At 36.3% G+C, this 25,081-nt stretch overlaps 1 protein-coding gene across 1 annotated transcript in view; it reads left to right on the top strand.

The window, feature by feature from the left end:
- Positions 1–21,037: 21,037 nt before the first annotated feature.
- The window catches only part of LOC5564911 (zinc finger protein 236), a 217,313-nt gene continuing 213,269 nt past the window's right edge, over positions 21,038–25,081 (top strand). Inside the window, exon 1 of the mRNA XM_021846929.1 lies at positions 21,038–21,192. The gene's annotated coding sequence lies outside the window, so the exon portion shown is untranslated. The remainder of the gene's footprint in view (positions 21,193–25,081) is intronic.

Genomic DNA, 25,081 nt, shown 5'->3' on the forward strand with positions numbered 1-25,081 from the left:
TTTTTTATGTGGGATAAGTTCGAAATTTTGTTTTTAAAAATTCGATTGTTTCTTTGTTATCAATATAAGGAGTTTCCTTCAAAAAAAATGCCTATCGCATACCCCTATCGATCATTTCTGGAAATGGGGCTACTCTTCGACATTGATTGAATCAAACGGCCTTAACCGAAGCGACATCCAGCTCAATCGTGAGTCATGCCCAGCGCTCTACCGAATGAATTATGAAACCTTTCAGAAAATTGAATTCAATGTATCATTCTCCCGGGTTTCCTACGTAACGTCAATCTCTGGGGTCACCGCCTTCGTCGTCATTCCTGGTTCCCCCTTAATTTGATCGTTAAAAAGCAATTTTTAATATTTATCCACAAAACTCAGTGAGCGCAAAAACGCAACTCAACTCAACGACAGAATAAAGCAGTTGGTTGAAAACGTAAAAAATAACCAAAACAAACTGGGCTGAATCTCCTCTGAACTGCATTATGGCCCATCAGCTGCACAGAAAAAAATGCATCATCGCTTACTCCCCATCCCTGTGGCATCCATGAGAGGCATGTAGGCACCACTATTGCCTAGCGAACCGACCGAGGCAATTTGTTCCCACTTTTTGCACGCGCGCTCTTTTTGCTCCCTCTGGAAGCGAGTGTAATCAACATTTTTACGCGCGCATTTTTTACCGAAAGAAAATAAGCGTTTTTCCCAACAAATTTCCCCATAACAGTGGTTTTCAAATTGGGATATGAACTTCTGAATGCATTCTAGCGAGCTTGTTTTACCAAACATTACCGATTTTCTCTTTTTAATGTATTCGAATTATTTGAGCAGAATCTCAATAGAGAAACTTAAAAGAAGATTGGAGTGCGTTCTACCTTTTAATTTCGGAATTAAAAGGTATAAGGTACTCTAATCTACTTTTAAGTTTCTCTATTACCGATTTTGTTTAAGCTTTTTACTGCCCATAACACATTCGACATTTTCGACAAATTGGAGAGTCATCAAATGATAAATACTTTCGATTAACTTACCAAAATCTGTGAGATTGTTCTAAAAAATTCGAAAAAAATGTCAAGTTGTTTTGTCACATTGGTAATTATAACCGCATAACAGTCACATTGAGATTTTGAATGAGCCTCGCAAAGAAAATTCTATCAGAATTATTTTCTGACTATTCATCTAGTATGCGATATGAGTTGTACAACATATCAGCCTCAAATAAGCACTTTGAGTTCCTGGTAATTTTTATAAATTTTAGTTTTCTCCCATACTGCCATGAAATACACACTTGGTTATCCATTAACTCAATGCCTACTTCTGTCGAATGTTACAAATGTGCAGTTATGGGCAGTTTAGTATTTCCATAAACCGAAACATCCATATACATTAGTTCTGTTAAAGTGAATTCTATTAAATTAATACAAAATTGTCAAGTTTGCACGTTTAGACTTCGGCTTGTAGAAATCCTATTGGCCTGCCATTTTCACCATATTTTAGAAATAATTAAATAATAGCTTATAATAATAGCTTATAGCTAAATAAATACTTTTTAGTAAAATTTATTGTTTTCAAAATATTTCAGAAAAAAACATGCAGTTTTCCACGCCTAAAATAAAGACTATGAATGACTTGAATAATTTATTAGAACACAATCTGAAAATAATAAATTTTGAAAACAATTCCAAGTCGCTTTTGAAAATTTACTGTTTTTACTGATTTTGTAGTTTTAACAATAAAAAAACAATTTACATTATTTCAACGTAAGGAAAAATCTTCTGAATCCATTCACATGACTCATTGCAAAACGCTCTTCAGCAGTTACGTTCTTTTATTTTGTACAAAAAGAGTGGGAAAACCTCGCTTGTAAAAAGTGCCATGGTACAAAAAGTCGAAAATTTGGTTCTAAATAATGCAAAACATTTTGAACATAAAATCAAAATGTTTCAATATAAAGCAGTTTATTCACTGAATTATGATTTCCCATGTATTTCGAGGAAAATATAAAGCTAGATTCATAACAGATTCTTAAAGGATTTAGAACCTGGCTAAGTTTTCTTCAGATGAATGCCAGAAATTTTATCTGGTGCGCAAAGGTTCAGCAACATCGACCACAGTTTTTTTTTTAATTGAGCAATTAATTCTTTTTTTGCTTTTTCTTCGACCTTTTAACATTAATTTATTATGTTTAAATAATAAAGCAATTCCCCTTATTATTCGACTACCTTCCAAAATATTTGTAGCAAAACTTTTGAGGCCACCCTTGGTTATTCATAGAAAAAATAGCATAATCAAATCCTCAAGAAATACAAAAAGGGTAGTTTAAGAAATGTTTCTACAAATCTCTTGGATATTAGTTAATAATATTCTAAGATTTATTCATACTCTCAAAGTGATTTCCTCCTGAAGCACTATTATTCCTTCTATGTTCACTTTTTATCCACAAATCCATTCCGGATTATGCTCCCAGATTTAACAAACTGGGAACTTCCTTAGCCAAGTGGTAAGAGTCCGCGGCTACAAAGCAAAGCCATGCTGAAGGTGTGTTGGTTCGATTCCTGGTCAGTCCAGGAAAACTCCGTGGCTTCCCTAGGCATAAAGTATCATTATATTGCCACACAATATACGAAAGCGAAAATAACAACTTCGGCAATGAAAGAAAGCTCTCATGAGTTAATAGCTGCTCATGTACACTAAACTGAGAAGCTCTGTCCCAAAAAGGACGTGAAGAAAAAGTTCCAACTAAAAAATACTTAACCTGTCAAAAGTTAAAAGTGCTCCGAAAAATAAATTGATTCACCGAAAGTTCTACTAGAAAACTTATGTGTTTTCATCCAAATGGTTTTCCAAAACAATTATTACAAATTGTTTCGTGAAGTTCATTAACAGTCCTTTAGAAGTGTTTTCAAAAACGTCACAAATTATGTCAGAAATGCTTCTATCCTGGAAATGATGTTGCACACTCCTGGATTATATAAAAAATGTTTACGAAAAGTGGTTTTGAAACGTCCCTTGCCTTAGAATATTAAGAGGAAATTTGTTACAAAGATCCAAGTATACTTTTTCTTCTGAAATTAGCATAGTGGTAAGGAAATCTGTGGAGAATCATTAAGCCAAATAACTGAGAAGGGGTTTGATAAGATATTCATGAAGAAATGTGTAAGGATCTTCCTTAAAACATTTCTTTAGAAATAGAAATAATCAGAAGAAATATGATATTAAAATTTGAATCAAAATTGGTTTTAACAGTTATGTGTAGCTTTTGGGCGAAGTTTTAAATAAGTAGATAAAAATAAATGAGGTTACGCGCTTTTTGAAGTGCAACCATTGAAAACACTAATTTTAAACAGAATAATTAGGCATTAGAATGCCCGTTGAGCATGTTCAAATGTATTCAATGACACATTGCACTTAGATACTAGAAAAGTCTTTCACAATCTTCTGATTTTTCAGTAGCTCGAGTGCTTTAAGGCATTACGGAGCTAATATCATCATATAACAATATTAGTGATTGTTGCACATTTCTGGTTGGCGTGTGAACCCATGTACCCACAGATTATTTTACATGCAATCGATTGCTACCTGCTATATATCGAAGCGAAGTATACGTCAAGGAATAAGTTAAGATTTTAAAATAAAACTAATGACGCAGACAGCAGCGATACAAAATGGAAGAAAATAATACAAAGTCATCCGTTATTATTTTGTTCAATGTGATACAAAATTGTAGCATTCACAGAGCTTAATTTTAAAATTTGATCAGCTCCCAATGTATGTTTTTTTTTTCGTTTGTGAAGGGTCATGTCGAGTCTTTACTTCGCAAGCACAGTAACCGATCGAAAAAAACAAATAAAAGTTTGAATAGAAATCTTCAGTATGTGTAGGATTCAAACCGTATTATGGTAGGTAGACTAGCAGATAAATCAACAAGGCCCTAAGCTTTGAATTTCATTACCCCGAATACCTGAAGACCATCGACGCGAGTTACAGTTCCTAGAATGGCATTACTTCGAATTCCATTATCTTAAGTGTTTGTGTAATCAAAAAGTTCGGGAATTCCGAACGTACAATTGTAGATATGTGAAAAATCTAAATGTAGCAACGTATGCTACTAATGATCACAAAAGTACTGACAGTGGTCTAGAGTTCTATAGTTTAGACAAAAGTAAATTACTCAACAATTGAAGTTTAATTTCTGGGGCAGTTCACAGTTAGCCGGAACAGCTGAGGGGATATTATTCTATGAATAATAATAATAATAATGGCACAAAAATGGCTCCGTAATGCCTTACAGCACTTGAGCCTTCGAAAAATTTAACAATTGTCAAAGACTTCAGTGGCATGTAAGTGAAATGTTTCATTGAAAACATTTGAAAATGCTTAACGGTATCTGAATGCCAAATCAATCTATTTAAAATTAGCGTTTCCAATGGTTACACCAATGGTGAAGGGCGTATTTCCAAATTTCGCCTATGTTTTCATTCAAAACTCCACAAAGAAGTTCCAAATAACCAAACAAACCAACTTCAAACCAAATTTTGATCTTCTGATAATCACGGCGTAATCTGTAAAAATATTTCAGATTTCCTTTGAATTAGTGGACTTACACATTCAAAATGGCGTAACTTAAAAACGGGTCCTACGATTTTTTTAATTTTGCCCAGACATGCAGCTTACACATTAAAAACGACTGGTGAGCACAGATTTGATGCAGATTTTTTTTCTGATAATAAGGGTCAGGGGAGCACCGTGTATACGTTATTTATGAAAGTTCATCAGTAATTCTTCAACACATTAACAAAGTATTGCAAAAAATCCTCCAAGATTTAATTTTAGTAACATCTGTCATTGCGAAGTTTACCATAAAACATCTATGGCAATGATCTTGAAAAATACTGCCAATATTTTCTCATTTAACATCTACAGCTCCACCACTATAATTAAAAATAGTCCCTCCAAAAAAGTTAGTTTGTTCGTTTTCCACTAGAAACCTTCGATCTGTTAAAATTTCCTTGGGTAGGCATTTTTGAAAAAAAAAAAAATTCGAGAGAGTTTTGAAGGAATTCGGGAAGGAACATCAATCTGATTTTTGGTTGTGCTACTTTTCCCCGAATGTCGGTTCCCCGAATGTCGTTTCCCCAAACGCCAGTTCCCCGAATGCCAGTTCCCCGAATATCCCGTTTCCCCGAATAGTCCACTTCCCCGAAAAGTTTTTGGCACTCATAATTGTCGTTAATTTATTCATTTCAGGGTGGTGAACAATCTGGTCATCTAATATGCACCCTTCTTTATTTGATTGGCGCTTCTTTCGAGTTTTGCCTTCCTCAACATTTTTGCCAACATGTGTATAGCCGAGAATAACAAAATACCTCCTTCTTTCGATTGCTCATCGTTCTTTCTAGTTCACCATCAAGCCACTGAAGACAATTTTAGTACAAACTGCAGCACTTTTCGGGGAAACGGGTCATTCGGGGAAATGGCATTCGGGGAACTGGCATTCGGGGAACCGACATTCGGGGAAACGACATCACAATCCTGATTTTTATATTGATCTCAAGAAACACTAAGAGAATTTTGTGCGAAATTGCAGAGAATTATAATCATTTACAATTTTTTGTTCCAGAAGTTTTGGATATTTTTGTGCTGTGAAATCCTTGAAAAAAGCCGAGAGAATTCCTAAAAGATTTGTTGAAGGATTCTGAAGAAAAGCTTTATTGCAAATTTGGAAAACTTTTGGTGACTACCTGAAGAATTTTTGAAGAGGAGTGCTTGGTTGTCTTGAAGACAATTTTGGTGAGACTCCCATAATTTCTGATATTATTTTTTGAAGAATTTGAAAATTCTTATCGAAATAATAAATGACAACTGGGCAATATTGCAAACAAACAATTGGAAATAATATCTAATGGGTACGTGGAGGACCTACCTGAAAAAATGTTTTAAAGAATTCTCTGGTGGGGTTCTTCAAGTGATTTCAGAATCATTTTTCAAGAAATTTTCTGGTAAGATCAGAAAGCCTACAAAACATCAGAAAAAAATGTTGAATAATAATTACTAAGCACGAGAATGTTTTTCCGTGAAAATCCCAGGAAAAACTCAGTAAAAACTGATGATGGAGGTTTTAAGGAAGCACTGAAAAGATACGGAAATAGTTGACGAACAAATCCCAGAGGGAGTTCAGAGATGAATCTCTTGAAAGCACATGGTGGAATACCTGAAAAACTCGTGGAAGAATCGCAAGAAACACCCAGGTAACCAATGAGTATTTTTTTTTTGTTCGGGACATAAACCACTGCGACCAATATTTGATCTATTGTAGAATATCCCGTGTCCTTCGTATAGTGCATGTTGTGTTACTTTGTCACTATCGAGAAGTGATAAAGTATTCGGTTTTTTTACAGTTGTCATTCCCAACTTTATCACAGGAATGGATTCTTATTGAAAGGTTCCGCTTTTTAAACCCTTCAAAGGGTGCACTCTTCGCAGGCGCGCCCCTTTATCAGTCAAAATCGGATCTCTTGATAAGTCGAGAAGTGACACCGATATTGTCCATGCATCAGAATCCTAGTCCTTACTTCTTCAAACTAGAGAACAATAAATAAAAGATTAGAAAACAATTTGTTGATTTCGACTAATTTTTTTTTCCTTGTCTCAAGGTTATTCTCGGCTACTGGAAAACCGAGACTTGTCGCTTTCAACAAGGTTTCTCTATTCTATTCTCTTCGTTTGAAGCAGTCAGGACTAGGATTCATTGGTAGATCTTTACCCCATAACGCACCACGAATAGGTGATCAACCTGCGTTATGGGTGATGGATATTTTAATAAGCTGATCAGAATTTCAATAGCTCGCAGTCCTAATGAAGTGGTTTCACTCGAATCTTTGTAGATCTGAAGCCCTATTTCAAAGAATTAAACGGTTACTGAGCTTAACATAAAAATTGTATAAGGAGGGAGCTCATCGTAACGCTTTTCGCAGGAAAAAAATGTTTTTTTTTTTTTTTCAATAGAGTATAAGGGACATAATTTCGAAAGGCAAAACGTCGAAAGGACAAACGTCGAAAGCGGTGAATTGTTTGTCAGACTCATTTCTTTTCAAATCGGGATCAATTAAATATGTCATGAATAACGTTTGGCACATAATGAATTATTTATTCTTTCGGAAGAGAATCATTTTTGCACGAAATTTCGTTTGCTATAGTTTCTTTCTTTCTAACATTTTGTCCTATGGACGTTTTGTTCTTTCGGCGTTTTATCCCTTTGACGTTTTGGTATTCGAAGTTTTGGGATTCAACGTTTTGTCTTTCGACATTTTGTCACCCAACTTCCCAAGAGCGTTACGTAACTTGTGGACGGCGCCTTATTTAAAAAAACAACTTTAATACAGTTTGTTATTAGTAATCTAAAGGCAAATAGTCGATTGAAAATAACAAATGTTGTCATATATCAGGAAAAGAAATAACATAATGAGTTATACTCTTGTTAAGTCTGAAACAACGTGAGTTATAATTTGGTTTAAATCATAACTTATATTGTTCTAATCCTGTTTAATGTAGAGGAAATCTTGTTATACATTTTGTTGCTTTAACTACTAATAAGCAAAATTATAACATTTTTGTTAGAACAACCGTGTTTTTTGAGTAACAAAATCTATTACAACTCTGTTGAATTGCACTGATCGGGTAAATTCTCGACAGAGCACTGGTTACGCTTATAACTCTGAAAACCGTGTTTCCCACAGAGTTCCTCGCTGACCTAGAACGTCTTCTTCTTGGAATTTCTTCCTCACTGAACAGAGCCTGCTTCTCAGCTTAGTGTTCAATGAATACTTCAACAGTTATTAACTGAGAGCTATATTTGCCAAAGTTGCCATTTTCGCATTCGTGTATCGTGTTGTAAGTACGATGATACTCCATGCCCAGGGAAATCATGGAAATTTCCATTGCAAAAAGATCCTGGACCGACCGGGAATCGAACCCAGACACCTGCAGCATGGTAGCCGCGGGCTCTAACCACTCGGCCAAGGAGGGCCCCAGAACACCAAGTCGAATTTTCATCAAACATTATTCGGACATCAGAAACACCTTTCCCAGATAAGTACCTCATCTGATGACATCAGTGAAGGAAGTTCGAGAACCCCTGTTTCACTCCATGAATCGGCCAAGCGAGATGAACATATCAACATTCGGCGCACTGGTGGTGAAAATGCGTTTGTTCGATCTCGCTTTTTTTCCTAGCGTTCTTTGTTTTGGCGGCTTGTTGCTCCCCATTTTGAAACATGGGTAAACTGGGAAGTGGTACGATGAAAAATCAGTATGTTTTTCCGAACTAACGTGGTAGGAAAAAAAAGCCGCCAGTATTCTAGGTATGTACCATCAAACAACTACGACTCGACGGGATGGGTGGCATGCAGTTAAAATTTAATTCAATTTCACGCTTCAATAATTGATTAATGTTATAATTATTGAAATAAACATAATCGCATGAAAAATGGACCGAGCCAATTATGATGAACTCTTTGATCTCAGTCAGCTCTCGCGTTGCCCTTTTCATCTTTGGGTTCGGGTTCATTTTGCGTCGATGATTTGTTCAGGGCCACTGACACGGAAGTTGATTTTGTGTTGTTTGTGCTCTTTTTTCCTCTTTTTAAAATATATTATTTTATTTAATAGAGAATGGCTAAGTTATGTGTTGTGTTAAGTGACAATTCATATTACATACGGTTAACTGGAAATATAGATGTGTCCTTATTGCCCTCTTTTTAGATACACAAGTGCATAAACAAAAGTATTGATCAAAAGTGCAGAGTGTTTTTGAATGATATAGTAGTAATACTGACCAAAACAAAATTATACCCCAAGTAAACAAACAACACTTTAATTCGCCCTGCGTGCCAACATACTGCTATTACAGAACTGACAAACCCTTCAAAAACAACCAATCAAATTTCTTCACAGGGTTATCTATGATTCAAGTCCTCCACATTTAAAAGTTGTGAAAACATCAATTCTAACCATTGAAATCGCCACTGTTCTGAATATGAGTAATGTATTAAATTTGAGACAAATGAATCTGAATGGATGCAGTACCGCATTTCTATTCATATCTCTACAGTTTTAAGTCGTAGTGCAAAATTCCAGTAAGGAAAGAAACGCACTACAGCTTCTTTTTAAACATGTCGACTTAACCGACTCAACATACCTACTTCGTCAAAAATCAAATCGCCCTCACTTATTTCTCGATAGCCCGTTATTAATTTCCCTCGCTCTCGAGAATTGGCTCACTTTATCTTTGTTGCCATTTTCGTTTTTCCTCCAACGTTCAGCAATGCCTTCATCTCCATCATCTGAAAGGTGTGATTTAGCTTTGGCCCATCGACGGCAACCGGCGGCGTCGTCGGCGCCTCCTGAAAGCACCGCCGCCGCCTGTTAATAAAATGTTTGTGCTTGTTCCACTGACAACGACAATGACGACGACGCCTGGCTGGGTAAACATCTTGATAAAAAAGCGAAGGAAAAATATTCGTACCTTTATGAAGGTGTAATTAATTTTTCAATTTAAATATTGATACACATGACTGTATACGTATATCTGATGGTTGGCGATTTGCACAACCAAAGGATTCATAGTTGCCGCCGACGCCTCTTCGCTCGGTGCGTGTTTTATGTATGCGCGCAAATTAATTAGTTAATTAAATTAAAGCCGCGATGCGGAGCGTCCTCTTCTCTTTCCTTTGCGAGCTATTGTATGGGGGAGGGGTGACAACACGTGAGGCGCCTACGTAGGTTGGCAACAGCCCGCGGCAAGTGAAGAAGGCTTTGATGATCACTGTTGAGAAGCTCATGGGGAATAGGAAACAAGCTCCTCGGTCTGCTTCACATTTCGAAATTTTGTGGATTTTTTGACAAGAAAGGGAGAAGAAATCGGACGAAACGTGATAAGGACATGCAAGCAGCGATGCCAGATTTCCAGGGGTTGAATTCTGAGAAAATTGAGAGTATCTCTCACTTAAGGCTTTCTGAGACAATCATGATCCGTCACACATCATGAAATCTATTGATTGATTATAATTGGTTGGGAGGGGGGATGTCGATGACAGTGCATGGTAAAACCCATCTAAACAAGCTCCAAACCTGGGAGGTGGCACTATTGCTATAGGATGTTGGGGATTGGTTATCATGCCAATAAAGTAAAACACCTACCCTCAATTTTAAATACGCGAGAAATCTCTTTGAGGATCTCTTTCACTGCTGGTATTTATCAAGATTGTTACAACTCGCGAAACATTTCCTATTATGGACCCATACAGATGCGAAGATTTTCTTCGCTTGCGCTGATCGTTCTTCGAAATCAATTGAGAATTCGTTCTGCAGTGCCTGAACGTTTTGTAGTTAGCCTCAATGACTATTCTGTTTATACGACAGGTTCATGAATGCATATTCAAGGGTGTTAGAAACAAAGTGGTGTAAGTAACGGAAACCTAGTTTTGGAAAATCATCTTTGAAGTTTTTTAGCAATTTTTCCTTCCAAATATATTGCATGGGAGCCAAAAAACAACAAGCCAATCTTCAGAGAATTTTGTTATTTTTTCAGTTCAACGGAAATGTCACCTAAAAATACTGTTCAAAAGCTTGAAAACAGTGGCCATTCTTTAGCGTACCTTACACAAAACCGTCCAAAATGTCACTTTCACTCCTTTGCGTTTGGGCCCCTAATTTGTAAGATTCTTCTGAAGACCGGTACATATGTAGGGCTAGTTGAGATGGATTCCCAATTAAGCCATGAAACTTTTCGTGAAAAATATTTCTAGGCTGTATCATTAGGGAATGTTGGTTCGTTTTCTTGAATTGAGTTACAGCCTGTTAAGCTGAATGGCTTCGAACACATTTCCTCGAAGAGTTTTTATGAAATTCATCTACAGATTCTTTCAGAGATTCCGAGACATTTTACAATATATTTTAGAAGGCTGTGGATTGCTGTATGACTTCTGTATGGATTCTATTTGATATATCAAGCGTGTGCTAGAATAAGGGCGTAAGTCAGATGATCGATTTCTCTTCATCGATCCTCTCTTCTGCGAATAAACGTGACAAGACGCAAGTTTGTCAGCATTTTTTCACCTCAGGAGGTAAGATTGCATCGCTGCCTAGTGTCCTGAAGTGAAAAAATGCTTACAAACCCACATCTTGTCACCATTATTAACAGAAGAAAGGATCTATGAAGAGAAATCGATCATGCGACTTACGCCTTTCCCAACAAACATTTTTACTGAATAAGAGCTGAATAAAACACTCTTAAGCTCATTTCAGCTTGATAAACGATTGTTCAGCTACTAATGTTACTTGGGTTATTCTAGCACACGCTTGATATTCAATTTATCACATCATTTCTGGAAAATTTTCTGAAACCATCTCTAAAGAAAGAGTTTTGTTTCATTTTTTTATCATGAATTACTGAAGGCATATTTTTTTATATTTCACCCAGTAATGTTTTCGATTCTTTGTAAAATCTTCCACTTTTTTCCTGAATGTTACTTAAAAATCTTATTTTTTCTCCATGGGAACTTCTGAAGAATACTCAAAAGATTTTCTAAGGAATTCTTTCAAGTTCTACTGTAAATTCATTATGCTCTTATATTATTCTGTCTTTATTAACGAGATGTTTAGCCCTGGGCTAGTTCATCTCGGGACCAACGGCTTTACTTCCCTTCCGAAGGAAGTCGTCACTATAAGGGCCCATTCACAAATTTCATAACGCTGAAGGGGGTGGGTGGGTGTCCTTAGCATGTTACAGCTCATACAAAATTTGTAGAATATTCATACAAAATGTGTTACAAGGGGGTGGGTGGGTGTCAAAAATTCCTATTTTCAGCGTTATGAATTTTGTGAACAAAGCCTAACATCTTTGTCATGAGTGACTATCTCGGGAATGGGATTCGATCCCAGGTCCTCGGCGTGAGAGGCGTGAGTTCTAACCACTACACCAGGCCCGTCCCCCTCGTCAATGAGTGTCACTAGAAATTCTGCTAAAAAAAATATTCAGAAATTCTTAGAATAATCCTCTTGAATCCTTGATTTTAGGAAATACTTGGAAAAATCTAGGATCTAGGACTTCGCTACAATTTCGCTCTTTCAGAGATTTTTTCCGAATAACATTGACCACAATTTGTACATGAATCTGATTTTTTTAAAAGAGATTCTTCCAGTAAATAATCTACGAATTCATTAAGATGTTATTTCAGAAATCATTCAAAAAACCTTCGAGTATTTGTCTTGTTGAGACGAAGCTCTTGGGTTTAGGTGTGCATGGATGCCAGAAAAAATATTCGAATTACATCAAATAAGATTCCTCCTGGGACTCCATAAAAGTTCTTCATATTGTTAAAGGTGACTTTTTCTTAATTTATTCATAGCGGAATATGTACAGAGATAATAAAATCATTCTATTAATTCCTCCAAGATATCTACGCATAATTCTACTGTAGGATGTAAAAGAGTTTTCAGCAATGCACTGCTCCAAAAATTGCACTACAACATTTTTAAGAGTATGCATTTCGTATCAAAGAATTGCCAATAAGGGACTATAAAAAAAACCTTGATAAACTTATTTTTTTGTTTCCTAAGAAACATCTGAAAGAGCAACCGACTCATGTTCCGTAACTGGTCGTTTGAGAACGTCGCGACCCATTGGAAGCCCACACAATAGAAACCTCAGCCAGCACAGTTGCTGGCTAGTGTTGTCTAAATAATGCGCTCTCGGGCTAGGCATTGGATATAAATAGAAAGCGTTGTGTTTGGGTGGGCATCTAATTCTTCCGAAGAAGGTGCACTTTGCGAAAAAGGACCACGTGATTATTGAGCTGAAATCGAATTCAGGTTAACTTCTGCGTCACATTTTCATAAATCATAAATTAAGCATATTTTTTTTTTAGATGACCAGTTATAGACAACAAGAATTGATTATTCGTTTAAGCTACTTACATGTTATTTGAAGGAAACTAAATGGAAATGGTAATGTTTCTAAAAGCTTGAAAAAGAAGATTTTTCAAATTAAATGGAACATTAAGCTTAAGTGAAATTATTAGGCATCATTCTTTGAAAAAGACAATGGATTATTATTTGTTGAATTTATTTATCTTTCAAAATATTATCATCTTCTGAAAAAAAAAACTGATTTCTAAGTAATGTTTTTGCTCATTGCCAATCGAAATTAAATGTGTTGTTGAATTCTTTGAAAATTACATCATACTTCATAATTCATTGAAAAAATACAGCAAGCAATGTAAAAACGCATGGATGTAGGTGCAGGGCTGCTTAGGCACTTCCATGGTTCACTTTGGCATGGGGGGGTTTTCTCAGCCGTATTGTATGAAAGTTTTCATTCAGAAGCACTTCGATACGATGCATACTGTGGCCAAATATGAGCTGAGTAGCTTTCGAAAACCCTCCACTGCCGAAGTGAATCAAAAGTCCCAAGAATACTCTTACTGGCAGAGAAACGTTGATCGAATGGAAACACAAAATAACACCATTCGGATACTGATTAGGGGTTAGCCATCTTGTAGTTTTTCAAGAGATATCAAAGTATATGAAAACGGACCTCCATACCCAAACATATTTTCCCTAACTTCACGCACTATGAATCAAGCAAATGTCACAAATGTCATTGAAATAAATATCATTTGACAAAATGGTCTATAGCTATTCGACGAAATGTCCATTCGATCAAATGTATTTTCGACCAAACGTCTTTCGTACGAATGTCTTTCGACAAAATTTCTTAAAGCCCATTTTACTATTTCATTCTTTTCGACCGAATGTCCATTCGACGAAATATCCGTTCGACCGAACGTCATTCGACGAAACGTCATTCAACCAAATGTCTTTCCACCAATTGTCTTTCAACCAGATGTCATAGATTCGCTTACAACCCTGTTCCATACTACAAGCAACCGAGCTTCAATAAGAAGCCATGCAAATGAATGACGTAGATACTTTTTGTTTACGGTTGTTCTGCTAACGAATACAAGGCCATTGCTTGTGCTTCCATACCCTAGTATATATTATAATTGATCCACAACCCATTTTATTGTTTATATGAAGTTTAGCCTTGGCTGAACTCCAAGTCTTTTTTTGATTTTTTGAGGTAATGTTAAGCAATTAATGTTCAAATCAGAAATTGTCATTGGTAATTAGGAATAAGGAGTGTATCGAAAAGTAGTCGCAAACATTTAAAACGGTATATCTCCGAGCATAGTTCATATTTTTGAAAGCTTTTTTCACGCAAATCCTCATCATGTCATCAAAAATTGAAGCAGCTAAAAAAATATTGAATAATATGCAGTCGTAATATAAATTCAACAAGGTTTATAAAGCATGGAAAATAAAATCTTGCACAAAATTACACACGCTATGTCTGAACCAGACGATTATAAAAATCGAATGTACATCGGATTTTTTCTCGCTAGAGATCAATATTTGATCCATATTTTCATAATCGGAAGGTTTTAAAATATTCTATCGGTGAAATTTTGATTTTTTACACTTTTCAGTTATTTTTCATACTAAAATCCATGAAAACCTCGTTTTTCGGCGCATTTCAGCCCATACAAAATGTATGGAAAAAATTCACCGATAGAATATTTTAAAACCTTCCGATTATGAAAATATGGATCAAATACTGATCTCTAGCGAGAAGAAATCCGATGTACATTCGAATTTTTTAATCGTCTGATTCAGACATAGCGTGTTACATTTTTGAAGTGTCTTCTAAAGATTCGATGATTTGTATTGAACAAAATGTATATCAAACAAAATGGGATGAAAAGCTTATTCTATCGGAAAATATGTTTACTTAACACAGCACGTAAAAAGAAATTCAAAAAAATAAATGATTGCTCTAAAAAAGCTCAATAATTAGAACAAGGTCGGTTTTAGAAAGTCACTTTTGTTTAATCAACTTTTGACGCTCTGTCATATACAGCGGTAATTATATAGAGTAACATTTTTTGCTTACGTTACTTCATAAATATGCAAAGAAAGTTTTCTAATCAAAAAACAGTTTTTTATTCATTACAATCATTCGGTATTGGAATAACCGTGTAGAAAGAAAAAATCAAAAAACGAGGTCCTTGAAAATCGACTTTTTTCGATTTTTTTGTTTGCTCTTAAATGCTTGTTAATGAATTTTTCAAAATATTGTTTACACTATGTCATGAGAGTTATGGCACAGAATATATTAGCATAAACAAAAATATTTTTTTCTTAAAATTAAACACATTTATTAACATATCAATTTTTTCAGAGGTGTGCAAGATTTTCATCGACATCTGTTAGTAATTTGCAAAATTATCATGCAAAATGCCACTTTCTTGAAATAATATCAACGCTTCTTCTTCTTTCTGGCGTTACGTCCCCACTGGGACAGGGCCTGCTTCCCAGCTTAGTGTTCTTATGAGCACTTCCACAGTTATTAACTGAGAGCTAACTATGCCAATGACCATTTTTGCATGTGTATATCGTGTGGCAGGTACGAAGATACTCTATGCCCTGGGAATCGAGAAAATTTCCAACCCGAAAAGATCCTCGACCGGTGGGATTCAAACCCACGACCCTCAGCTTGGTCTTGCTGAATAGCTGCGCGTTTACCGCTACGGCTATCTGGGCCCCGATCAACGCATCATCATTTTTAATTAATCATCATTTTTAATTAATTAATCATCATTTTTAATTACATTGTAAAGCATTTCTGATCAAATCATTGTTTGTAGGTTCAACCCATTATTTTTGAGACTGTTTTGAAAGTTTGCGACTACTTTTCGATACACTCCTTAAAAGCTGAAAGCCCTTCATTGATGAATAATAACTCTAGGATGATAAAGAATGATACCGTAATCCGGGGGCAAATTGATCACTATTTTACAGCTTTTAGTTCTGGTGTCCTGAATCTGAAAATGATGTCAAAACTCTTACAACTTGAGTATTTGACCATTTTATTGGAAAATAAAACTTAAAAAATCTGCCTTATACGCCTAATAAGCACATTATTTGAGAATAAATGGTTTTATGAGCAAAAAACTATACGTTCTATGCTGTATGATATCGAAAATGAGTTCAGTACTTAAGCTTATACATTATATTAAACACTCAAAGTTGGCATGTAGGCATGGCACCAATGGATTGTTTAGCATCGACATTTCCAACTGTATTGCTTACACCTTCAAAAAGTGTTTCTATGCAAAACTGATCCTAATAAAAATTAAATAGTTCTAAACTATCAACTGCCAACTGCCAACGAAATCTGCAGCATTCTTGGGAGGAAATGTTTTTTGGTACCGACCTGATCAAATTCTACCCAGTGATCAATTTGCCTCCAGATTACGGTACTAGTGTTCGGCAGCTATAAAATCCCTGGAAAAATTCTAAAAATAAGATTAAGATAAGATTACAAGACAATTTCTTGAAAGCATCTCTGAAGGAGTCTTTTTACTCCTAACGCAGGAAGATTAAGCGGTATGAGGCGCACTTAAACTTAAACGTTATCTACCTGCGTTACGAGTAGAAAGACTCCTTCAGAGATGCCTTCAAGAATTTGTCCAGGAATCTTATCTTAAAATATTTATAGAATTTTTTCTAGGGATTTTGTAAGATTTATTTCCTTATAGAATATATCCAAGAATTCTAACAAAAAAAAATCTTGATTACTATTGGATTCCAAACAGGAATTCTACAAGGGTTGATTTAAGGACAAAATGTCGAAAGATTTTTATTTATGTGTTTAATATTACAAAACGTCGAATGTCAAAACGTCGAAAGCAGTCAATTGTCAACAACAATTATTTCCCAAAATGTTTTTCCACATCTCATGTTTGACACAATTTGACAATTATGTATTCTTTCGGAAGAGAATAATTGTGTCAAAAGATTTCCGTTCCTTTCCAATGAACTCCATTCGTCGTTTTGTCGCTTCAACATATTGTTATTTCGACGCCATTCTGACATTCGACGTTTTGAAATTCGATGTTTTGTCACACAACCACCAGAGTTAACTCTTACTAAATATTACAAACATCCATCTATACATGGAATCTATACATATTACGCACATCCATCTATACATGGATTGAGTGACAAAATGTCTAAAGACAAAAGATAGAATTAAAAAAAATCGTCCCAAAGCCCATTGACTGTTAACTGGATTTCCTCTATTATTGTTCCTAAAATTGGTCAAAGTTTAATTACTGGAATTACTTCACCTCATACATTTTATCAGTAATACGGCAAAAAAAACATCAAAGCCTTAGATAGATAGATTCTGAGAATTCCTCGGATAAAATCATTTTATATTGAAGTTAGTTTCACTAAATAATCTGACATCATTTTTTCTCACAGATTCATTCAATAAATCTACTAATTTTGCTATAGATACTAGATCATTTGATCGAAAAAATATTAGGAAGTAAATTTTAGAATATGTTTAATGTTACAAATTTCTGTATGCACAAACGTTTCAATTATATATCTTTTTTTTTAATAATTTCATATTGATCAACTGCGAACATAAGTAAAGCAGAAAGTCCATCCCACAACGGGTCCCACAGAGACTTCAAAAGAAGTTCTTAGTGAAAAATGCCCAGATAATTTCTTCCGAGATTCTTCAATGTGTACAAATTTTCCAACAATTTCTGAAGAGGGTCGGTTGCAGGCAAAAGTCTTCAAAAGTCCTTTCAACGATTTGATTTTTGTTGTTTGATTTCAGAAACAATCAATCTCTAGAACGATCTTTGGATTTCAACATTTAATATACCTTAACCCCTTTAAAAATAGAGATTGCACGGGCACTGAGAAATCCGTAGATAATAATTATATTCCGTTGAATTTACAGAACTCGAAGATACGCAGAAAGTCTCCAAATTTGTAGAAATACGGAAATTACTGGCGCTCTGGCATCGCTGGGATGGAACAAGCAATATCATAATTTTATCAAAACGAAACCTTTTTCACCGTAAAATGTATCTAGGGTGTATACATAGCAAAACACAAATGAGATCGCTCTCATTTGAATACCAGACACAGACGGAGTTGAAACTCGCAGGATTGAGTTTCCGTACATAATGAGTTTGTTTTTCGCGCGGTAGGGTGAGGGAGTAGGTGTTTGGAAATGGAAGAGATATGATTCTGAAGGATTTTTTTTCTTCCTGTCGTAGAGCTCGATATTGCACCACTTCTTGCTGCCGGTTTCAACGATTCAGAGTTTGCAGAGTTTTGCGCATGCTTGGCGTTATATTTTACGACCTCTGCCAACACCATCATCGTCATCACCGTCAGCCGTCGTCGTCATCATCGTCAAAGACAGCAGCATCAACTTCGGCAGTCAGACACATTGGAAAAAGTTTCCTTCATATATAGGATTTCCACCACCGCATTGTATTGCTGGAGGAATACACAGGTGTATCATCATTGCCGGAGAAAACGAAGACTACCGACGGCACCGAGCAGCAATCCAAATATCGCCTACACCGATGGCTCTTTTGGGGCCATGACTTCGGTAGAAGAAGAAAGAAAACTAAATGACGAGCTTTTGGCACAAGACTGCAATTCAACATGACAAAAGGAAAGTTTTCCCTCGTTCGTAGCAGAGGGTGAGTTCTTCCAGGAAATCGATAATTATTGCTTTCTCCTCCTCTGCGAAAAAGATATTCTGGACGGAATGGCACCTACCTTTTTCTTGTGACTGTTTGGCAGAGGACTAACATATAACAGTAAAACAAACTTCATGTGTTTTGTAGGATATTCTTGTACACATATACAGCACTTCAACCATTGATGGTTTCAAAGTAATACATACTAAACGAAAACATAAATCACATGCGGCAAGCAACAGTCACAACAAAATCACATGTGAGTATATGTAAGCATAAACGCGTGACGTCGCAATATTGCACGCGTGACGCAATCGCCACTTGTTCGAGTAACCGTACGCTGGAAACCACGAAGTCGCCGTCTAGGCTCGCCACAGAAAGCCGTCTTAGACGCTACATGAACAGAGAATCTATTGCCCCAATGCACCTACAATTAGGTGTGCCTGGCTTGTGGGTCGACTCCAATGAAGCCGCCAATGAGCAGTAAAACCGCAACGCGTTACGCGGGAATAAATAGTAATAATAATCCACGACGACGACGACCCGACACGGGAGACTGCAAACGGAATCACTGACTAATATCGACGCTGAAAACGAAACGTAATACCATACTAAACTACTACCATTCCGATGCAATTCCGCGAAGTTCGCTGCTTCTGCTGCAGCTTCCACAGTTTGCAGAAGCTGCAGGTCTCTCCTGGTGCCTAAAAGCATAAGCATGTTGTGTCCAACGGCAGACGTCGTCGTCGTGTGCTATGGCACAAGTGCCGACCGTCGACAGAACTCGCCATCGGAAGGTCGCGAGCATCTGCGGACGGAATACGGTGCAACTGCAAGGGGTAAGAAACAATATCGGCAGATACGACCTGCTGCTGTTGCCTACAAAACGTGGAGTACCTCGGAATGCGCTCTTTTTCACCATTCGTTGTGGTGGATGCGAATTCCGAGAGTGTCTCGGTTCTCTCTGGACTCGCGGCGCTAAACCAGACACGGCTACGAAGTAGAGACAATCTCCTTTTCGAATGATGTATATAGAGGATACAGTGTGGAGCTATACATTGTACATGCTCCCGGTTGAGCAGTTGCACACTAGGGGTAGTCGGGGCGGTTTGGCCAATGGGGTGGAATGAGCACCCCCTTAAAACTGCATAGATTCTTTAAATTTCATCTGAAATAACATGAAACCCCAAAGCTGATGAGGAAATAAAGCAATAGGCATGTTATAAGACAATATTCAAAACTCAAATAAAAATAAATTAATGATGTTCGAAAAAACTGCCCATATCGCCCCGAATGACACTTTTAAATTTCATCATTTCAGAATTATGATGTTTGACTGTTAGAATGTTTTAAAAAAATTATATCTTCCTGCACGGAGTATTTATAAATACTAATAACTTTCAATTGTGGTAACAAAGTAATTCAATTTTTAGATTACATGAGATTATTTTGCAGTCAAAAATGGGGTGCTCATATCACCCCATCAGTAAAAAATCGACTCAAAAAATGAGAAATTTTGAAAAATCAATCATTCATCCGTGAACTTTATAAGACAAAGGAAATCATGCGGATCTAGTGTATTCATCTAAAAATTGTTGGAAATCATACAAACATTCGAAAAATTCATAATATTTTCAGCACTTTTATCGACTTTTCCTTAAGGTGGCCAAACTGCCCCACTTTCCCCTACTTCAAAATGTTTCGTTTAGCTGTGGCTCGATGAATCTTCGCTGCGTAATGTCATCTTGGATTTCTTCTGTAGCTTTGTCCGCATCCAAGTCATTGACACCTGATAGCTCTGAAATAATCAAGCTGAAGAAATAAGTTTATCGAATAGCTCTACGACTTAATAGGTACAGCTTCCTTGTAAATATGTATGTAAGCTAAACATGAAATTAACAGAACATATATCCTACAAAATATAACATCTATTGCTTAAACCCTGACCAATTACAATGTTCAATCAACCTATTGCTAACCACCCACCATTGCTTATTCCCCGACTGCTTCCATCGCCCGCAGTTTAGCGCATCAAACGCATCTGTCGTGACGACAGATAAACTGCCTTGATCTGTCCCTCAGCAAAATACCAAGAAGGTACAAACTCACACGCGCTTGCGATGCTTGCGTTTACCTTATACGCTGATAGCTTGACAAGCGATACGACCGAAACGCTTGTCAACCACGATTGACAGATAGGAGGAGCAATTCAAATGACTACCCATTAATAATCGGTTGCGCTCTCGTTCTCTGCTTTGGCAAAAATGCACGTCACTGTTCGTATTTCTCTTCAATCTCAAGCCGACTCTTGTCGCACAACTACAACGATGTGGCTACGACCACGTCCAGACCAAGCCACCATATACGCAACAGAACTGTCAAAACCCAAGCGTATGTAGTGGTGAGATGGATTGAACGCAAGCAGGATCTTGCTCTCTCAGCTCGTTGCAGCTGGCCCGTGTGTGTTGTTGATATTTTGTGTAAAGTGATAACTACGGGTTTAAAGTGAAGTGCTGTGAGGTACCAGTGACACTAAAGTGATCGATTTGGTAGTAAACACAAACAGGTACCGTACCAATTATAGTAAACACATTAAGTAGTCTATACCTTGTTATTTGGATAAATGTCCGAAGGAATGTAAACAAACAACTCCCGGACAAACCATATCAGTAAAAAGCAAACTAGATTAAACATGTCACACCAGACATTCAACTTTTATCTTTTATTTGAATGTTTGTGAATCTATTTACGACCAATTAAACCGATGACAATTTATTAATCGAACAAAAATCAAAGACATCAGCTTTCCTGCACTCATAACCTCACTTTTCTTACTCTCCGCGGCCCTTCAGTGTGTTGGTGCAATCCATCAAAGCCACCTTGCACCTCCACACACACACTGCACTCACTCGCCCAAAGCTTATAGATGGCAGCACGTACCGGTCGTTCAGTAGCATTTCTGATGCAGCAGCGCGGGTAAAGACTTGCCTGATTCTCTTTTGCCGACGGCTCTCGCACACGCTTTTCCATATTTCGTTATCCCCGTCCGTCGGTAGATATCGGGTCCATTCATATCCCGTACGGTGTTGTGTTATTATTCCTGGAGTTCAAAATATGTATAAGCACGCTGCACCCAAGCTCGCTGGTGTTGTACAGTCTGTGACGAGGCTGACGACGGCAACGGCGACCGACGGTGTGTTTTTACGTACCGCCCTTTTAAAAGGTGTGGCTTGCTAATAGTTTTGCTCTTGTTGATGCTGATGTTGGTGTTTTTGTTGTTGCTGACTTTCTGTCGATTGCTGTGTCCCACGCTGAAGATGGAACAGTGTGCGCGCTTGCTGTCTGTCTGTCTGTCTCGTTTTTGCTCGCGTGCTTTTTGACGGCGTTGACGAGCGCGTGAGTTGATGATGATGCCTCCATACATTTTTGAGAGCTGAGCTGCTTCGGTTTTCGTCATCTTCCATGTGTTTTGTTCCTTCATTCGTTGATGCTTGCTGCCATTGTCGTTCGTAATAGATCAAATCATTGACAGGCGGTTAGCGATATTATTTATTGCGGATGGTTATGGCTGCCGGAGTTGAATGGTGCGTGCACGGGAAGAGAACTAAAACGAAGCAGAATAGACGAAACGACAGGGGATATGGTGGCAACTGTATTGCGCTGATATCGTTTACAGTTGAAGAAGCTTCTGTTGAACATATTAAATGATTGAAGAAGATGGATTCGGCATGGCTCTATGAACCATGTCCTTAGATCTTTTAAACAATATTCTTATGATTTTTTATAAATTTATTTCTTCATTGATATTATTAAAACCTTCGATTTATTTATAATAAACATTTCAATGCTTTTGAAGTTACCGTTGAATAATCAATTGAAGAAGATTTATACAAAAAGTTAATAATTTACACTTATTTAATTAACGTTATGTAAAAGTGACATGATTTCATGAACGGTATTTATGTCATTTTTTATATTTCCAACATATACTTAAAGAACGCTAAGAACCGTCTTATTTCTTAACCATTTCAAACGATTTACAATAAATATTTAGTTTACGAGATAAATCTCTAACACTTCAGTGATCGCATTGTTGTTTTTTGAACAACACATGGGAATGAACTTCTAATGTTTTCTATATTAAAATACAGATATTTTAATACGAATTAAAAAATAATTAGAAAATATTAAAATACATCAAATAATATACAAAGCTTGCATTCATTTAGCTTTTAATAATATACATATTTCTGAATAGAAAGTATTGCTAGAAATATCGGAATGAATAAGCATTTCTACCTGAATCAAAAAATTCTTAAACGAATTCTGTAGATATTATTAAACCATTTTAGACTTGTCAATAGGATTGCAAATAAATTCCTTGAAAACTCTAACCGCCGGGCAATCATAAAAAGAATAGAATCAAAATTTGGAAGGATTTTGGATAAGATTCGCTTAGTTTTTATGACTTAAAGCCGTCTGACCTCTGAGAGTAGGTAAATGCTATAGAAAACTAATTCAACATAAATCTTGCCTGAATGATGTGAAGATTGTTGCTAGAATTCAATGAAATTTACAGTCAGAAATCTTCAAGAATCATTTACAGTACCATGTGTTGATTTTAAACATATTTCTCTATGAATCCCTCATACTAACTTGTTAAGGATTATACGTTAGTCAAATTAGAATTTTAAATAAAGCTCTGTTTGAATACCAATCAGAGCCCAATGAAGATTTCGATCAGAATCATGAGCATGGCTGCCATAATGTCAGATTATTCTGGCACTGCCAGACTTTCATCAAGAAAAAGGCGAACTGCTCAATTTGCCAGATTTTTACAAATCCAGCAAAACTTTAAAGTACTAAATAAAACATTGAAGGATACTCTAATAAACATAATTGTGGAGTTAAAAACGCATGAAGCGGCGAAAAATCTCTTAGTGGAGACGCATTATCAGCATTCAATAAGTCTAGTATTATTGTTTAACTTTTATCGATGTACGATGATATTTTGGCACTTAAATCCCATTTTCCGTAAATACTCTCATTTACAAAACGATAGTTTGTAATTTGAACCTTGGTTTGAACTGTGTTCAGATCAGTGCTAGTGGAGTGTATTTCTCATGCATTAGCTCTTAAAAGGCGTGGACGACATTTTTGGCCTCTTTTGCTCTTATCTATTGATTCCATTGATCAATTCTCAAAATTTGAACAGATTTGAAAACCAGTGGCCAATCAAGAAACACGGCCGGAAAAGTAGTAAACACCTATTCCACCAGTAATTCTTTTAAAAAATCCAATATATTTTGGATTAATTCATGTAAAAGCGACCTCATGGGATACATTTTTGAACCACAATAATCACTTGGCTACTTGACATGTTCAGAAACAGGAGACCGTAAATCTAAGTATGCGATCCCAGAGAACCATCCCAAATCAAATGATGATTTTCATATTGTGTCAAATAAAATCATAATTTTTCGACCAAAGATGACCATCAGAAGCCTTTCTGGTCATTTTGAATACCGGTGATCAATTTAAGTCCAGCTTCGGAATCCCGTTTTTTGTTTCCAAAAGACCAGTTTTTATCATATATTTGTTCAGTAACCTCGGTGATTGGTTTTGAAGATTTATAACAACATATCAATTGGCAAACACATGAAAACTTGAATAAAATTAATATCACGAGAAATATAATATCCAACTGTTTCGTAAAAGTAAAACTATCGGAAGCCAAATTTGAGTATTTTGGAATAATCGGTCATTGTACTGAAACTGAGGTTATGTAACAATATTCTAGTGAGTTATTTTTGAAATTTTGATTCCATTTTGAAGCCTCTCGCTATTCTCATCAGTGTCTTTTAAGGATTCTTATTGGATTGTCATAATATTCTTCGCGGGATTCTCATCCGAATCTATTCATGATACTAATAATAATTTATCAAAATGATCGCAGGATTTATAACAGATTCCTTGGGATTCTCTTCAAAGTTGGGTCAGAATTCTCCAGGATTTTCATCAGAATTCTCTCAGGATTCTCATAAGAGATTATCTCTGAACAAACTTCTTAGAATCCTTCTAGAAATCAAAAACCTTCCCAGAATTCACATCAGAATACTTTCAAAACTTACATCAGAATCCTCTCACGACTCTCATCAGCAGAATCCCTTCAGGATTTCATCAGCATCGATGCAGAGTTCTCATCAAAATCGTTCCAGGATTATCATCAAAGTCCTTCCAGGATACTCATCAGAATCGATTCAGCATTTTCAACAGAATCTCTATAGGTGTCTTAGATCATCTCATTAAAACTTTGCCATTTTTTCTTTAGAATATTTCCAGGATCCTCATCAAAATCCTTCCAGGATAAATATTCACAGCAGAATCCTCCCAGGATTTGTATCAAAATCCTGCAAGTATTCTGATTAGAATCCTTCTTGATATAGATGATATGA

Source organism: Aedes aegypti, chromosome 2 (genome assembly GCF_002204515.2).
Source record: "Aedes aegypti strain LVP_AGWG chromosome 2, AaegL5.0 Primary Assembly, whole genome shotgun sequence".
Taxonomy (NCBI): Eukaryota; Metazoa; Arthropoda; class Insecta; order Diptera; family Culicidae; genus Aedes; species Aedes aegypti.